The sequence below is a fragment of the Heteronotia binoei genome, chromosome 9, assembly GCF_032191835.1.
Source record: "Heteronotia binoei isolate CCM8104 ecotype False Entrance Well chromosome 9, APGP_CSIRO_Hbin_v1, whole genome shotgun sequence".
In the NCBI taxonomy this organism is placed as follows: domain Eukaryota; kingdom Metazoa; phylum Chordata; class Lepidosauria; order Squamata; family Gekkonidae; genus Heteronotia; species Heteronotia binoei.
The window spans coordinates 79,623,523-79,641,966 of NC_083231.1; the positions used below are offsets into that span (position 1 = coordinate 79,623,523).

Below are 18,444 nucleotides of genomic sequence, written 5' to 3' on the forward strand. Positions count from 1 at the left end.
AGAATATCTTGTCAGTTCTGTCTCAAACCAGGAGGCATTATTTACTCAAACAAATCACATTAAAAAACTTCAGTACAAACTTGATCTTGCTAATTATAACATGATTCATAAAGATCCACTGCCCCATTCAAAAAATAAATCAGTTGGTGTGAGATGTGCTACAGCTGAGCCAAAAAAGCAAGAGGGCTTTTAAAGCTGAAAAGAAGGCACTGAAATAAATCTAATAACCAATTCTACATTACCTTGCTAGAAGGAAGTAGTTAATGAAGTGTGTAGCTTACCCGAAAGAACCATAGCATTTGCATGTTGGAAGGTAAGGGGATTTCCTTAGCAAAAGACTTTATAGAGCTATTGACGTACACGGAGATGGTGCTTATAATACCAATGGAGGAAGGTGGTTTGTTTATTTTAAGTGATGGCAAATATTTCACCAAGTAAAACATTTTAATGGCAAGGCATTTAATGAAGTGTATTAAATAGGCAAACAGAAATTATTCTTGTTTCAACACTTTATAAATGCATTTGTGTGTTCCATGATAGACATCTGTATGCTGCAATAGGGGTTTTTCCCAGTGGGGCAAATATAAATTCCAGAGAACTTTTTGAGAGCAAATGTATTAATGTCCCCCCACCCCGAATCCTATGATCCTCTGCCAAATCAGCGAACATCAACTGCTATTTAGTAAACAAATCTCTTGGGAGTTCTGCCCACGCTTCTCTCAGCCTTTTGTCTTGTTATGACTTGAAAGAAAAAGAGAAAGAAAGAAAAATGTTGGTCAGCTGGATGTTTCCCTCGCTGTGTTCCTGGATCTCTTCTTCTAAAGGTAAAGGTAGTCCCCCTGTGCAAACACCAATTGTTTTCGACTCTGGGGTGATGTTGCTTTCACAGCAGACTTTTTATGGGGTGGTTTGCCATTGCCTTCTCCAGTCATCTACACTTTCTCCCCATATAGGAGTGTGCAAAAAATAAATAAATTCAGAATTAATGGGATGCAGAAATATATGGGCCCAAAAGATTCAGAATACCGTATATTTCCAAATACCGGTACTCGGAACAGCTGTCATTACACTTTCCCCCCAGCAAGCTGGGTACTCATTTTACCGACCTTGGAAGGATGGAAGGCTGAGTCAACCTCGAGCCAGCTACCTGAACCAGCTTTCGCTGGGATTGAACTCTGGTCATAAGAAGAGGGCTCTGATTGCAGTACTGCAACTTTACTACTCTGTGCCACGGGGCTCTTTCTCTTCTTCTAGCTTGTGCTTAATTTCTGACAGATCATCATGGTGGGAATTCCCTCTTGTGAATATCTCATGTTCAAGCCACATTGAAGTAACAATATTTTAGTACTGATCCCATTGATTTCAGTAGTGTGTTCACAGAACTGATTATGCCCTAAGTTTAGCTGTAAGAAGTAATTTCCCCAAGTTAGCTGTCATGTTAGGTAGTTGATCTTTCAGTGGAACACATCTTTGCAGCAAGTTGCAGGGAGACAAAAACATAATAATCCATGAATATGATAGAAATGATCCACAAGATAAAAATGCAGACGAATCTGCCAATCTACCCTCCAGCAACACTGTTCCTCCCTTCTCTGAGCCCTGTTAGTCTCTTAACTTCTTTCTTCTCTTGGCCAGCTGGGTTTGCATAGGACTAGCCAGTGTCCCTTGCTGCCAACTGTGCCCTGGACTGGTGAACAACTTATTCCTTCTGCAATGCTCAGCAGCTGCTTCGTGGGGGAGAGCTGTTCTGCAGATGGTGCACCCCCATTCCTGCTGGGGCTGTCATGCTGCAGCTGTCATCCCAAGTGGTACCCCACCCTGTCCAGGATGGGCTTGTCTGGTCTCTGCTGCCGCCTCTGTGCTGCACAGTGCTATGGGGCCAGGAGAAAAAGTTCTTTCTATCCACTTCCTCTACTTCATGTATAATTTTATAAACCTTTGACCCTATCTCATGTTTTTCTGAATTGAAAAGCCTTGGGCACTAGCCTTTCCTCACAGGAAAGTGCTCTGACCCCTGAATTATGCCTTCAGCTCTACAGTTTCTTTTCTGAGATGTGGCAGCCAGAACTGTATTTAGTATTCCAAATGAGATGATTCCATAGATTTATATACGGGCATAACAATCAGGGCTTTTGTTTTTTCTGTCGGAGCCCACAGGAGCAGAGCTCCACCTGAGCTGGCCAGGGCTCTGGCTAGCCCGACCTACCATGTGGCAGCCACGTGCTCCCAGTCTAGACAGTGTGGCTAATATGCAATTAGCCCCTGCTGGGCTTATTCTACAAAAAAAGCACTGATATCAATATTAACCCATTCAAAATAATCTCCAGTATGGATTTTGCCTTTTTCACTATTGATGATCTCTGAGTCAACATTTTCACTGAAGTATCCACTGCATCCCCAAGATCTTTCCTCACAGTCACTTCAGATGCCATCACTAGGGTGGCCATAATGTCTGAAGGCCAGCCAGGGACACCTTGGGGAGGGGGAAGGTAGGGGTGCGCGCGCGAAGCGCGTCCGCCGCCGGAAACAGGAAGTGACGTCACTTCCGGTGACGTCATGCCACCGCCGGGAAAAGGAAGTGGCATCACTTCCTGTGACATCATTCCCCCCCCCCCGCGCCACCTGCCGGAAACAGGAAGTGACATCACTTCCTGTGACATCATTTTCCCCCCCTGCGCCACCTGCCGGAAGCAGGAAGTGACATCACTTCCTGTGACATCACTTCCCCCAAATGACGTCATTTCCCCCAAATGCCACTGCCGGAAACAGGAAGTGACTTCACAGCACTTCCTGTGACGTCCCCAAAAATCCCCCAAATATCACCGCCGGAAACAATTTTGCTCTCAAATCCTGTATATACTTCATCAGTATATGGGATAAGGCACTTTCTCAACTGTGCTGCATAATGCAGCCTATTTATTTTGTCCTGTTTGCTCTGTTGGCTCTATCTGCGCCACCTTCATCACTTTCGGGGTGTGGATCCCCCAGTGGGGTGGGCTCCCGACTCCCTCCGCCGGCTGTTTCTGATAGCCCTGCGCCCCTCTTTCATTTGATATGTGTCCCGTGCGGGTGCCACCCTCCCGCCGGGAGATGCCGCAAAATGAGCCCCCTTGAGGCTTATGGCGGCAGGGCTTGGGGGAAGCGAGCTAGACTGCTGTTCTTTTGAGGGGTCATAGAGTGTTTCGAGCCCGTCCCTGTGGCATCGGTCCCATCGTTGTGGGACCCAGGGGGCCGGCGCAGCAGCACGCCGAAGCAGCCTGTCACTAATAACACAGGTCGAGATGCAGGACAGGAACCCGGAAGTGACCGACAGGCTGCTTCAGCGTGCCGCTGCGCCGGCCCCCTGGGCCCCACAACGATGGGACCGATGCCACAGGGACGGGCTCGAAACACTCTATGACCCCTCAAAAGAACAGCAGTCTAGCTCGCTTCCCCCAAGCCCTGCCGCCATAAGCCTCAAGGGGGCTCATTTTGCGGCATCTCCCGGCGGGAGGGTGGCATCCGCACGGGACACATATCAAATGAAAGAGGGGGCGCAGGGCTATCAGAAACAGCCGGCGGAGGGAGTCGGGAGACCACCCCACTGGGGGATCCACACCCCGAAAGTGATGAAGGTGGCGCAGATAGAGCCAACAGAGCAAACAGGACAAAATAAATAGGCTGCATTATGCAGCACAGTTGAGAAAGTGCCTTATCCCATATACTGATGAAGTAAATACAGGATTTGAGAACAAAATTGCACTGCAGGCAAACACTGCCCATAACTCCTATTTGGCCTTTGCTGAAAGGATTTGGGTGGTATGTCTGAAAGCACCAGAAGACACAAACACAAAGCTCCCTTACACTGAATCAGTGCTTGGGTCCACCAAAGTCAGTATTGTCTACTCCAGGGGTGGCCAGAGTTGCTTAACAAAAGAGCAACACAGAATAAAGGTCAGATGTTTGAGAGCCGCAAGACATGAACATCGGATATTTGAGAGCCACGGAAGGAAGGAAGGAAGGAAGGAAGGAAGGAAGGAAGGAAGGAAGGAAGGAAGGAAGGAAGGAAGGAAGGAAGGAAGGAAGGAAGGAAGGAAGGAAGGAAGGAAGGAAGGATGGATCCTGGGGATAGCTTCTCCAGGAGAAGCACTCCCAGCCAAGTCAGTGTGCAGCAAGGAGTGATCTCCTTCCTTGCCACAAGCAGATCCTGGGGCCAGTTTTTCTTTAAGCACAATTTAAACCATGCTGCAAGGAGAAGCCCCAGAGTCAGGGCGGGTTTTTTTAAAACTACAGATATTTTTCTTCTTGGGTCTATTGGACCCAGAAAAAATTGGGATTTCTGAAGAATCCAGGATCCAAATACCATACCGATACTGGGATCTGGGATTTTTCAGAAATACTGGATTTTTTTTAATCCTATAGACCTGAACCAAGAAATATGGGGGGAGGGGGTTTGCATACCCTTAATCAAGAGATCCATAGCTGGGAAGCATTTTAACATTTGCAAAGACACTGATATATTTGCACAATCTAGCCAGAGCTAAACACTTCAGTCCTATTAACTTCAATTAAATAGTTAAGCATGGTCTTAAATGGCATGCATCAATGCTTAATTTTAAAGTGCTTAACTTTATTATTGTTACTGACCATACAGAACTTAATGGAGCTTTCTAGACAGTAAATCCAAAGCCACAATCACAAGTAGTAAAACTACATGTCCATTAGTTGCATTCTGTAAGATAACCAACAGATTTCAGTATTATATATACTTTCAGTACATGTCTTCCCTTGCTCCTATAGTGAGCTATCAAGTATCTGAACATGTTCCTTGTTATTTGCCTCCTTTTTTCAACTGAATTTTTCCATCTACTCATGCTCCAAGCACAATAAATTTAGTTCCGCTTTACACACCTTCAGAAATTGCTACTGTAGTACGTTAATGGTATACTGGTACAAATTCTCCAAAACAGTAATTTCTGACTCTGTGGTGACATCACATCACAATGTTTTTCATGGCAGACTTTTTATGGGGTGGTTTGCCACTGCCTTCCCCAGTCATCTACACTTTCCCCCCAGAAAGTACTCATTTTACCGACCTCGGAAGGATGGAAGGCTGAGCCAACCTTGAGCTGGCTACTTGAACCCAGCTTCCGCCAGGATCAAACTCAGGTCGTGAACAGAGGGCTTGGACTGTAGTACTGCAGCTTTACTAATCTGTGCTGCAGGAATACCATATTGGCTGCTGACTTAAAATTTGTGTACAATTCTTAGATGGAATGGCCAATGGAATTACCAAGCAGCAATATTAAAACTCTGGTCAATGTTAATTAGATAATTGGAGTGGATGGGACTTTGCAAATTTCTAACAGGTTTGCAGCTGTAGGAATATGCTCTTAAAGTAAAACCTCTGGGGCAAAATTTAAAAGAAGCAGGCAATCTTTTACTTTAAAAATTCATGTTGGAAAAACAACACTTTTTTCTGTTTTGGAAACAGATGTCTGAATCAATTTTATTGACACTAAATTAAAACAAAGCAAATTATAACTCTTATCATGCCACTATGCAAATATGAAAGAAAGGACTTAAGTAATGATCAAATAAAACTGGGATTTTTATTGCATGCCCAATCCATTACCTTTAGTTATGCAAAATTACACCCAATGTTTTATAATGAGATGGAAATTCCATGTAAATTATTGTCTAACATATATGTATTTTATGCATCAGAGAAATGCATCTACCATAAGTGCTGGAAAGTTCAGTTAACAAGGAATGCTAAACCAAACACTGCAAATAGGCACATTTAACATATTAGAATATGACTACATTTGTCCCTGCAAAATGCATACCTAAGTGCCATGTTTATAAAAAATGTAGGGTGTGAATTGAGTCACAATACCTCCACCTTCAATGTATGTGCTCCCTGTATGGGTACTTCCTACTACTGACCCCCTCCCCAGCAATCAAAGACCTCCTAAATCAGCAATCAAAGACCTCCTAAATCTGTGATAGAGCTAGGGTTACCAACTCTGGGTTGGAAATTCCTGGAAATTTGGATGTTGAAGCTTGAAGAGGACTATCCTGAGTGCTATTACACAGCAAGCACACAGAGGTAGTTTCTAGGCATCAGAGCTGATCTGAGTACAGTTCCAAAGTTCATATCAGTGCCAGTTTAAACCCTGTGGAGGCCGGGCCAGCTAGGGTTGCCAAGTCCAATTGAAGAAAAATCTGGGGACTTTGGGGGCGGAGCCAGGAGACTTTGGGGGTGGAACCAGGAGACATTGGGGGTGGAGCCAAGAACAAGGATGTGACAAGCATAATTGAACTCCAAGGGAGTTCTGGCCATCACATTTAAAGGGACAGCTCACCTTTTAAAATGCCTTTCTTCCATAGGAAATAATTAAGGATAGGGGCACCATTTTTGGGGCTCATAGAATTGGACCCTCTGGTCCAATCGTTTTGAAACTTGGGGGGTATTTTGGGGAAAGGCACTAGATGCTATACTAAAAATTTGGTGCCTCTACCTCAAAAAATAGCCCCCCCAGAGCCCCCAATACCCACGGATCAATCCCCCATTATTCCCTATGGGAATTGTTCTCCATAGGGAATAATAGAGTGCCTAGTAGACATTTCCCTCCCCCCCCCACACACACACGCTTTCTAAAGGGGGGGAAGGGCCTCCATACCAAGGAATCACCCCTCCTTGCCCCGGGCCCCCTCCCTCTCACACACACACACAAACACCTACCGCACTTGGTCTTCTTCCCTCTGCCTGCTGTGAAAACGAAAGCAAAGAAAGGGAGGGGCCGTTCTCCGAAGCCCTTCCTGTTTCCTCCTTCCTGCCCAGGCCAGCCTTAAAGGGGCAGGCATTTTACAAACTGCTACACCTACAGGTATGTTCTCCCCCCCTCCAGCCCCCACCCCCACCCCGCTTCCTGATTTCTGGAGACCCACCGGGGGATGAAGGGGGGGGGTTGGGAAGCCTAGGGCCAGCAGGGAAGGCGAGGAGGGCCTCTCCCTCGGCTACCAGCGCAGCACAGCTCCCCTCCCACCTTCCGCATCACCCCCGGACTTACCAAGTCCTTGGCTCGGAAGGCCAGCGCGCCTCCGCCGCAGCCATGCCGCCTCCTCCTCCTCCGGCCGCCTCCTTCTCCTCCGAGGCCGGCCCAGCATGTCCCTTGCCGCCCGCACAGCAGAGGGGCCGGGCGGAGAAGTGAAGCAGGCCCACGCATGCCGCCTTTGCCCCTGCAGGGAGTGGAGGGGCGGGGCGCAAGTCCGGCCTGCTCCTGCTCCTCCAGCATTGCTGCTCAGGGTCCTAGAAGGACCCAGATTCGGGGCTTGCCACGCTTCTCCGCAGCTGCTCCTCCGAGATGGGCTCAGGCTGAGCCCATCTCAGAGGAGCAGCTACGGAGAAGAGGCAGCAGCAGCGCAGCCTCCCCCCGCTTCCTGGCCCCGCCCATGCCCGGCTCCTCTCGCTGGCTAAACCGGGACTTGTAATGGTCCCGGTATAGGCAGGTCGGGAGGCGGGAATTAGGACCCAGAAGTGGGACATTCCCGGGTGACCGGGACGGTCTGGCCACCCTAGCCATCACAGTATATATTTAAAATTAGGATTTTTTTTTTTTGCTTATGCTGATGTATATTGCCTTGCACTCATTTACATTGAATTTCATTTGTAATTTTACCAGTCTTTAATCTATAAGAGGACCTGTCCTTTTATCCTATGATGGCTAGCATTAAACAAGACTTGTCAAATTTCTTTCTAGTTGTCCTATTTATATGGCAATTGTTTACACAACACAAAGCCAATGGCATAAAATTAATAATACTGGGAGCTCTACTTAACAGCTTCTTGTGCTCCAAGTGGTGGCTGAGAAAACTGAGAGCATGGAAATTGCACATCACACAGTATACCCTGGGTCCTAATCAACTATGTAGCCAGCATGAGCTCCTTGTGAGCACTGGATGTGCTGTAGTTGAACTCCAAATAGGATACATTAGAGCTTGGTAGATGTACTCTTCCTCAAAGACATTATCATACATGTTGCTGGCAAAGTAATACTCAGGGCTTTCTTTGCAGAAAAAGCCCAGCAGGAACTAATTCACATATTAGGCCCCACCCCCTGACACCAAGCCAGCTGGAACTGTGTTCCTGTGTGTTCCCACTCAAAAAAGCCCTTGTAATACTGGTCTCAGTTGCTATGCTGGCCTACTGGGTCATCTTGCAATACTGCACAGGTCTTGCTGTCACTCTAAAAAGATTCCCAGTACTTGTTTGGTGCTTTCTTCCTCTCTTCTGTATCATACTTAGCAACATGTTAGAGCATACAGTGATCTTTAGAAATGATCTCTCAGTGCTTAACTCCATTGATTAACCTTTCCTCACAAACAACGGGAACCATTTGTCAAGCATTGTCTATTCATTCTTTATTGTAACTGTTTGATTATAGATTTGTTACTAACCCTGAATTAGACTCTTCCTTTGCCTCTTTCGCTTTTACTAACAAATGCAGGAATGTCCTCTTTGAAGATAAGACCTCCTGGGACTTATTCCCAGGCTGAGGCAGGCCTGGACCCAGGATGAGCCAACCACAATATAGATAAGGAAGTTTAGCTGTGAATTTCACACGTGAATGTAGAATTGTTTATAGAACCTTTGATGTGCCATTTTAAAACATGTAGTCTGTCATTACAATGTATCAGTTCCAATACCTAGCTCGGCTGAGCCACATGGATTATCAATAAACCAAACTTTGTTTCAAAAATCCAAGGACTGGTTATTTTGAAATCCCATGCTTGACACTATTACAACTACCTGTGAAAATGGACTTTAAGTACACTTATATGTCGGATTTATGAGTTTCCATATATTCTTAGTGAGAATGTGAGCTGTCATTGTGTTGATCTGTGGGTTTAGTTGATTCAGAGGTCAGTCCTAATGACAATTAGATGGAAAATGATAATTGCAAGATCTAAGGGTTGAGAATGTACGCTAAAGAGTTTTTTTTTAAAAAATTTTTTTGCATTCTGATGTAATAAGAAACAGAAAAGATCAATGCTAGGGTTTTTGTTGTTGTTTATTAAATTACAAATTATTTCAGAAAGCATCTATCAAATGACAATAATATTGAGCTTTTGGTAATATACAGCTTTGTTTATCTTTAGTTAATCTATCAATCCCTTGGTGAAAAGGGAGGTAATGAATTGGCTAAATATTTTTATGCAGCATCCTAATACTCATGGGACAATAATTACACAGTTATGTTTCCTATTACAGGTGTTAACTCTCTTCAGGATCAGATGTGCAAGCAGATGTAAGTAGAGTAACATTTTGCCCTAACAAATAGCAAGAGCCATATGTGCAATGTGTAAAGTTAATGGCCTTAAAAATTATTTTATAGTTTCATAGGGCAAGGAAGTAAAATGTGTAGCTGTGCTGCATCCTTTAAATACCCCAATCACTTATAAATGAGAGTTTCCTATTGTCTACAGCATGATGAATCATGACTTTTGCAAACTGTAGCAAAATTATTCATTTTAACATGCTTTTTCTTCCTATTTCCCAGAACTTAAACACTGTATCTCTACATAGTTTTATGAGTAAAATAAAATGCAAAAGATCACATTTGCCCTTTCCGTTAAATATCGATTGTGTGAGATAGAAATCACAGCCTGAGATCAAGAGCTGTTATATTTTATAGTCTTCTTGAGTGAAAAGAGGATAACAGCTTTAGGCACCTCTCCAACCAGCCCCCTTTCCCAACAAATATAAGAAATATTTGGATTTTTATAAGTGTAGAGATCAAGGCTGGTATCAGCATACCCTGAGGCGGAGTATTTGCCAGACCCCAGGGCTTTTGGCAGGGCCCACTGCCACCCCACCCATGTGCCTACTCTGCCAACAACCCGTGCTCTGGCAAGCGCTTTGCCTCCTGAGCTTCTGGTTACCTGTGCTATCCAGGACCACCACAGAAGAATGTGCAGGTGATGTAAGTAGTGTTCTTGATGGCCACATACACCACCCAGTGCTGTTGAGGGAAAGGCACGTTGGTGTCTGGTGAGTGTGAGCAGGAAGTGAGGTGTGACTAGGGGTCCTGGTGTTGGGTGGTGGAGGAGAGGAGTCACGGTCATCAACCTGGCAGAACTTGTCCTGGAAATGTTTGGATCTGACTTTAGACGTAGTGTTTTCAGTAACTATAGCAGTACATATGAACATATGAAGCTGCCTTATACTGAATCAGACCCTTGGTCCATCAAAGTCAGTATTGTCTACTCAGACTGGCAGCAGCTCTCCAGGATCTCAAGCTGAGGTTTTTCACTCCTACTTGCCTGGACCCTTTTTTTTTTTTAGTTGGAGATGCCGGGGATTGAACCTGGGACCTTCTGCTTACCAAGCAGATGCTCTACCACTGAGCTACCATCCCAGTACAATGAGAGTGAACTTAGAAGGGTGTAATTCTGCTTCAGATGGCACTCTAGCAGTACAGTTCTGTTGATTATACCCATTGGGTGAGGGTGATCATCACACAAGCCATTTGTGCCAGCATAATACAAAGAGATGCTGTCATTTTGGATTCATGCTGGTATAGCAGCAGAGTTGACCTTGCATGATACACTGCTGGCATGATTAGTACACTGGGATGACATGCTACAAGGGAATAAAAATAGGCAAAGAAAGGGGCATGACAGGAGAGAGGGAGCCAGAATTCCTTGTTGATTCAAGGGCTAAGTTTGCATCCAACCCCATAATATTATAATAATAATAATACATTTTAATTTATATCCCCGCCCCCCGCCGAAGCAGGCCCAGGGCGGCTGTAAAGGAAGTAGTGTATATAAGGCCAGGCTACACAAGACGTTGGGAGTTGAATGACTGAGCCCCTAGGAAGGTTTTCTTCCCCCTTTCAAACAACAAACATGAAGAGCCATGATTAAGTACTGTAACTGAACAGAAAGAGTGGTTTAAGCTTCTGTTATTGCCCTGTGGCCCAGAGTGGTAAGCTGCAGTATTGTAGTCCAAGCTCTGCTCACGATCTAAGTTCAATCCCGGCAGAAGCTAGGTTCAGGTAGCTGGCTCCAGGTTGACGCAGCCTTCCATCCTTCTGAGGTCGGTAAAATGAGTACCCAGCTTGCTGGGGGGAAAGTGTAGATGACTGGGGAAGGCAATGGCAAACCACCCCGTAAAAATGTCTGCTGTGAAAATGTTGTGGTGCGACATCACCCCAGAGTCGGAAACAACTGGTGCTTGCACAGGGGACTACCTTTACCTTTAGTGCTATGTTCCCATGCTAAAATGCCCCCTTGGAACTGCTCCTTACCCTGTTGTGTGGTGAACTGCAAGTCCATAGATCCATTTCAGGTCTGGAAAAAGGTAAAAGGGAACTTATAACAATGGCAGATTATAATCATTTGTCATCTTAGAGCCTTTAAAACTACTTTAGTTCTGAGATCTAGAAAAAAACACCAACAAGGAATGAGAACATGAGAATAGCTGTGCTGGGTCAGTCTAATGGTCCATCTAGTCCAGTTCCAAACAGTGACCAATCAGATGCTCTCCTTTCTAGCTTCCTTTTAATGACTCCCCTCCTCCCCCTCCTTTTAAAAGCTTCTCTCTCTTAAAATCAAATGTAGCCATGTGGGACAACATTCAATTCACACAAATGAACCTACTGGCACTATGATCACTGTTTCTAGCTGATGCAATGACATTTCCATCACATCCCAGATTGTGATCCCCAGGGGTCATCTGCTCTCTAGTTAATTCCCTGACCAGCCAGTACAAGGCACAATGATTTACTGTTTCTAAAAATGTTGTCTTTCACATGACCTGAACTAATATATGCCCAGTTGATGTGAAAGAAAAGGAAGTCACCTGTTATTACAAAACTGGGTTGCCTCCCTTCTGTCTTTCTCCATTTAAGATCAGTTTTCTCCTTGGCCTGTGATAGGAAGAGGTTTCTAAACCCAAAGATGTAAGAAAACCTGTGCCTATGTTGAAGCTGCAAATATATGGCTGTAACAAGTCTTCCTAAAATGACCTCAGAACTCAGTCAGTCAGTCAGTCAGTCAGTTGATAGGCAGTAACCCCTCAGTTTTGGTGGGTGGTGGTAGATCTTCCAAATTAAGTTTCTTTCCAGTTCCAGTGTTTCTACCCATAGCAATTTCTGTTAAGTTTCCAAGTTATTGGACTCGGTATCTTCTCTGACATACAGATTTAAGTTGTATCTTCAAACCCCTTCCAACCCTCCCAGCAATTAACACAGAACAATGGTCACATTCAGCAGCCAGTTTCCTTATCACTACCCTTCCAGGAAGCCCCACCAAAAAATGGGCACATCCACAAACCAATTGCCCTTTCATCACACCCCCTCCAGCCTAGAAATAGCAGCTCTCCAGCAGCCCTGGCCCCACTCCATGCACAGCAGCCAAGAAGGTCTGAGCGCCTGCTCCAGCTGCAACGCCACTGAGGATGTTCTCCGCAGCTGAGAACGAAACGTCTGGTAGGAAAACTTTCTCCAGTAGAACACGGGACTTGATCCCGAAAGATTCTACAAACCCTAATGATGTTACCAGCCGTGAAAACCTGAAATCTTTGATAAGTTGTATTTATTTGGTTATTTATTGTTTATTTACTTTATATCCTGCCTTTCTCCCCAACTGGGACCCAAAACAACTTATACTCTTCTCTTCTCTTTTATAATCACAACAAACCTGTGAGGTAGGTCAAGCTGAGAGTGTGTGACTGGTCCAAGGTCACCCAGCACGCCTCCATGACAAAGTGGAGATTCAAGCCTGAATTTTTCAAATCCTAGTCTGACATTTTAACTACAACACCCTTCCAGTAAATCTAGATTGGCTGGTGGGGAGGGGGAGGAAAGAGAAGGAGGCAGGAAATGGGGATCAAGGTTATGGGGGCTTTCATGGAAGGAAAGCAGGAAATAGTGTGGGAGAAAAAAATGAAATGCCCCCACAATTCCTTGCCCATTCACCATGCATGCAAAAATGTTGCGTCTTAGATTCTGATTATTGTAATTCAGTCTATCCTATATGACAACAGCCTTTAATGTGCCTCAGTTGCTGTGGATATTTGCTTAGTGGCCCTTAATGGTTTGGAAATGGCTCTGACCAAATGAAAGGCTGATGGGAAGGAGCAGAGGGTTCTGTGTGAAAAGAAAGTATAACTTTCCCCCAAACCCCCCCCCCCACTGTACTATTCTGATGGAGACTAGAGTAGGCAACATAGAATTAAGGTACACACATACATTGCATCCCTAGCAGTCTGTTATAAAAACTTATGAGAAAACACTCCAGAGGTGCAGTCACATGTCACATTAAAAGCAGGCATGCAGCATTCCAATTTGAACTGCTGAATATTGATTCGACGCAGGGCTGATCAGAGGAGCATCAAAGAATGTGACTCATCCCGATATTGTCCTGTTGTTGAACTATCAGACATACTGAATGTGATCACGCTCTTTTCTTGGAGCATGTGCATAACCGATCAAGCAGATTCAAAGTCATCTCACTCTCATTCAGTTGCTGAGCAATCATACGGTGATTCCTGTCATGGTGTTTTCATTAAACGTGCACCCAAACGTTGGGAGATGGGGAATAAAACATTGCTTCAAAGTGTGTGTGTGGGGGGGAGTTCTGGGAATGAACATTGCCAGTTCAAACTAGGGGACTGCCAGGAACTACTTTTCTGAAAATGGGCAGTGGCAATGATATCTGGAAATCCTCCACATTGAAAAAAGATCCCCTCCCTGTTCTTTCACTCACGTGGATTCTGTGTTGATTGGAGAAGCAGAAGCCTCACCTCAGATTCCCAATGATCTGGTTGTGTGCATGTCTCATGGGACTTTTTTTTTAAAAAAGGTGGGGGGGGGGCAGAAGGTGGATGGCAAACATCTCAAGGAGCAGTATCCTGCATGAGCTGTTCAAACAGGAATAACCCGAATGTGTGCCGCTTCTGCAGAAAAGGACCGGACTTTCTCCAGTGTTTAATACCGCCGACATCAAACTGGGATGTTGATGAGTTGCATTCGAGGGACAGATGTGGTTGTCTGGACGTGCTAATAAAATCCGAATGGGAACCATGGGTAAGATGGAGCTAAAGGGCGCTTGCAGTGCAATCCTAAACAGTCGCACATTTCTAAGCTAATTGACTTCAACAGAAGAAGTTGGTTTAGGATTGCACTGTTAAATAATTTTCATCGTTTATATTGCAACACTTTATAGTTATAGTTGTGGTATGATCAAAGCTTCTGGTTCCACTGGCTATGCTGGTGTAATGTCATAGGATCTGCATGAACATTCTGTCTTCTTAGGTCCATGGTGCTCATCTGGTGGTATGTGTACCACCAGTGAGATGCAGATGTAGTCTAGGATTTTCATAACAATTACTAAGAATTCCTTCTCCTTCCAATGCCATGAGAATCTGCAAGTGTAATGTGGCATCTACCTGCCTTGTGACCTTTTGGCACTCTAGTAATAACCTTGGGCACTTGGTATTTCTTTGAATCCCGTTCCTCCTACCTGTGTTTTTGATGTGCCACTTCCTACTGACTCAACCTGCTAGGGATTGTCCATTGTGCTTCTGCAGTTTTTAAAATGACTGATGAGGGCCAGGCAATACATGATACCTGGAGATCTATGAATGAAACTGCACTTTTAAAGAGCCAGTTTGGTGTAGTGGTTAATTGTGTGGACTCTTATCTGGGTTTTAAAATGACTGATGAGGGCAAGGCAATACATGATACCAGGAGATCTATGAATGAAACTGCACTTTTAAAGAGCCAGTTTGGTGTAGTGGTTAAGTGTGTGGACTCTTATCTGGGTGAACCGGGTTTGATTCCCCACTCCTCCACTTGCAGCTGCTGGAATGGCCATGGGTCAGTCATAGCTCTTCCAAGAGTGTTAGCTTCTGTGAGAGCTCTCGAGAGCTCTCTCAGCCTCAGCCACCTCATAGGGTGCCTGTTATGGGGGAAGACTCTGATTCAGAGAAAAGGGTGGGGTATAAATCTATGGTCGTCATCTTCTAAATGCTGGAAAGAGTAACCATGGAGGATATGATTAGGATCAGGGGATATGACTAGCATTAGGGTTCTCTGACCTGGGGAAGAAAACAGTTTTAGGTTGATACCTACTGATTGTTTTCCTGCTTAAGGTAGCCTGCCTGGCCAATATTCATCTACAGTAGTTCTTACCCTATGGAGTGGGCTCCCTAAGAGGGTTAGGAGGTGATGTATATCCACTTTGTTCACCATGACTTTTAAGAGGGTGTAAACTGCAGGGATGTTCTTGAGGAGGGAATGGTTAATTATGAGGGGTTTTTTTTTTGTACTTTGTATGTTTTAAATTTGGCATTGTAGGCAGCAACCAGGGAAACATGAAACATAAATATTGAAATACATAAATAAATATATTTCCCTGAACAATTTTTCCAAGCTGAGTCCTCTTCCTAAACTCCTGTTTTGCCCTGTTGAGAAGGATATACAGTATATACTGGCTTTGAAAATCCTTAATGGATGCCATCCTTCTTATTTTAAAAGTTAGGCGGAGTTGGCAGAAAGATGGAACAGTTTGTATCTGACAGTAATTCATATCCTTTTTGCTGGATAGCAAATCTGATAGCTGATATTTTTTTAAAAAATATGTTATAAAAGTGTGGTGTCAGAGGTTTTACATTCCCAAAATGAAATACTTGAAAAAAGAAATCTTGCTCTCCATGTTCCTTCATGGGAGACACTGATTTCAAACTGGTTTTAACTCTATTTCTAAAAAGTTTGTGTTCCTTTCCAGTTTTCCTTTCTTCCTCTAAGACCACATTTTCTTTTTTCCTTTGTAACACTTGCATTGGTAATTAAGCCATTTATAAGTCTTTAGGGGAATCAAGCATTGTAAGCTGTTGTCTTCAAACTATATTAAATTTTCTCCAACTCATTTCCTTATTATTCCCCAGACGAAATCCCTAAACAAACAGCTCTTCAGTGGACAGTAAAGCAATTTGAATGGCAGGCATCCAAGTTTTTTGGCCCTTTGGCTCTTAATGGTTTGGTTATGGACCAGAACTTAAGTAGCTAAACCTTTGTTATCTAATTAGTTTGCTCCATGAAACAAAAACAAAAGGGAATTTTACAATGACGAATAAAAAAGGAGAGCAGCAATTCACCCATGAGTCCTGTTGGAGTGCCCACCCCATTGTTTCCACAGCTTGAGAATTTCCCCTGTTGAGTCTTCTCTTTAAGTTTTCTCCACTTCCTCCTGTTTGGTTTGTGTAAGGTGGTCTGTTTGTTGGGAGGAAAAGGTCATTGCTATCATAATGAATAAGCATTTACAGGAGCTATGGAACATTATGACCCTGAAAACTCTTCAAATAACCTAAAAGAAGCTTATCTCCATCTTCTAAATGAGTTCTATGGACAATAATAGGGTAATTCAGTCAGACAGTGCTGGAATTCAGTATGTCAGTTGTCCTTTGTACCTCTGGGGTTATATGATCACGAATACAGCAGGACTATTGGAAACATTGTTGTGCCAGCTGAATGAGATCAGGGCTGAGCTTCTGCTCTTCCTCTGCTTCCTTAGTGCAGGAATTTAGCCTGGCTAGGACCAGAGTGTAGGAACCAAAGGTCTCTTGGACCATAGCTTGTGGCCCAAAATGACCTGGCCTCATAGATCCAAGACCAGTCCAGGAATTGCAGTTGTGTTGTACATTTGTGTCGGTGTTCTAAATTATATATTTTTGGGTTTTTTTTAAAGCTGCTTTGAATCCCCAGTGGAAAGAAAAGCAGAATATAAAAACTTATATATATATATATATATATATATATATATATATATATATCACTACATGGGGAGACCTTCAAGAAACTTGTGGGGAGGGGTCATTCCTCCACCTTTGCTTCCCTCTCTCCCTAGGGAGTCTGTGCGGGCATATGAAATCAGGTACCCCATGCCCTCACTGCCTGACTGCTCGCTTGCTGGGGTGGACCTGGGAGGCTGGCCCCCTCCCACTCCCTGGTGGCCTTTCCTTTCTTTCCTCTCCTGTCCCCTCCAACCAGCCTGGTCCAGCCCACCAGGCCCCCCAACAACATCTGTCTTGGATCCAGGAGCCAGCCAGGGCTGGTGGTTCTAAAGGCCTGGCTGATACGGCAGTGGTTCAGGCTCCTGCCCAGGTAAACTCACTGGGAGAGGGAATTTCACTTGCCCCTCCCCTACTCTGCCTCCTTTCTTCTCTGCTTGTCTACTCACACTCTGCCTCCCTGCCACTCTGCCCTCCGCTTCCTCCACTGCCCCCTTCCTCCTAGGGTTGCCAATCTCGGGCTGGGGGCTGGGGATCCCCTGGTTTGGAGTCCCTCATCCTGCTTCAGAACTATCAGAATGTAAGGGGGGAATGGCCACTGGGGGCTCCATTATACCCTATGGTGACTGGTCCCCTGTGGGTATAATGGGGCTCAGGGGAGGCTATTTTTTTGAGACAGAGGCACCAACATTTCAGCATTGCTGCTGATGCCTCTCCTACCCCCCCAAAAAAGTTTTGAAAACATTGGATCAGGGGATCCAATTCTATGAGCCTCAAAAGAAGATACCCCCATCCTCCATTATTTCCAATGAAAGAAAGTCATTTAAAAGGAATGCAGTCCCTTTAAATATGATGGCCAGGTCACTTGAAATTCACCTCGGTGCCCTTCTTTCCTCTCTCAGCCTCCTGGCAAGTTCCCCCCCCCCACCTTGTTGGTCTTACCTGGCAGCCCTACTTCCACCACTGTGCTGCCCACCTATCTGTCCTTCTCCCCAGTACTTTGCTGGGAGTGTGTGTGGTGGTGGCAGTGGCTGAGCTGCCCCTCCCCCCACTGGCTCAGGTGGCCACTTTCCTTCCTCTGATATTTCCCACACACTGCAAGGAGGATAGGTGTCGGTGTGCCAATGGGAGAGCATTGTCTGCACATGCACACACATGCTTTTATCTGTTTGTGTGGTAGGAATACCAGCCTTCAAGTGGGACTTGGCGATTTCCCAGAATTACAGCTCATCTGTATACTACGGAGATCAGTTCTCATAGAGAAGATAGATATTTTGGAAGGTGGACTGTATGGCATCGTATCCCAGTGAGTTTTATGTCCTCCCCAGGTTCTGCACCCAAATTTCCAGGAGTTTCTCAACCTGTTACTGGCAGTTCTACCCCCCTCTATGTGCCAGGGGAACTTGTAAACCCTTTCGTGGGGAGATTCCCTCCTCCTTCTCTTCCTTCTTTTTAAAAGCTTTTGTATTATCCTGCAAATCTGGTCTTCCACCTCTGCAAAATACTTTCCCCCTTCCCTGACACTATTGATTTTAGGAGGGCTAGGGCCAGCATTAAATATAAGATAGTTGATTCTTTTGTATTTTTGGTGCGTACGGGGGAACTAATTTTGAATATATTTAAGAGCTGTGCTAAATGAACATCCTCCTCCTCAAATCTCT

The 18,444-nt window shown here is 44.8% G+C and overlaps 1 protein-coding gene across 1 annotated transcript in view; it reads left to right on the forward strand.

The window, feature by feature from the left end:
• Positions 1-9,254: 9,254 nt before the first annotated feature.
• Positions 9,255-18,444, forward strand: part of TNIP3 (TNFAIP3 interacting protein 3) — a 78,641-nt gene continuing 69,451 nt past the window's right edge. Inside the window, exon 1 of the mRNA XM_060247332.1 lies at positions 9,255-9,293. The gene's annotated coding sequence lies outside the window, so the exon portion shown is untranslated. The remainder of the gene's footprint in view (positions 9,294-18,444) is intronic.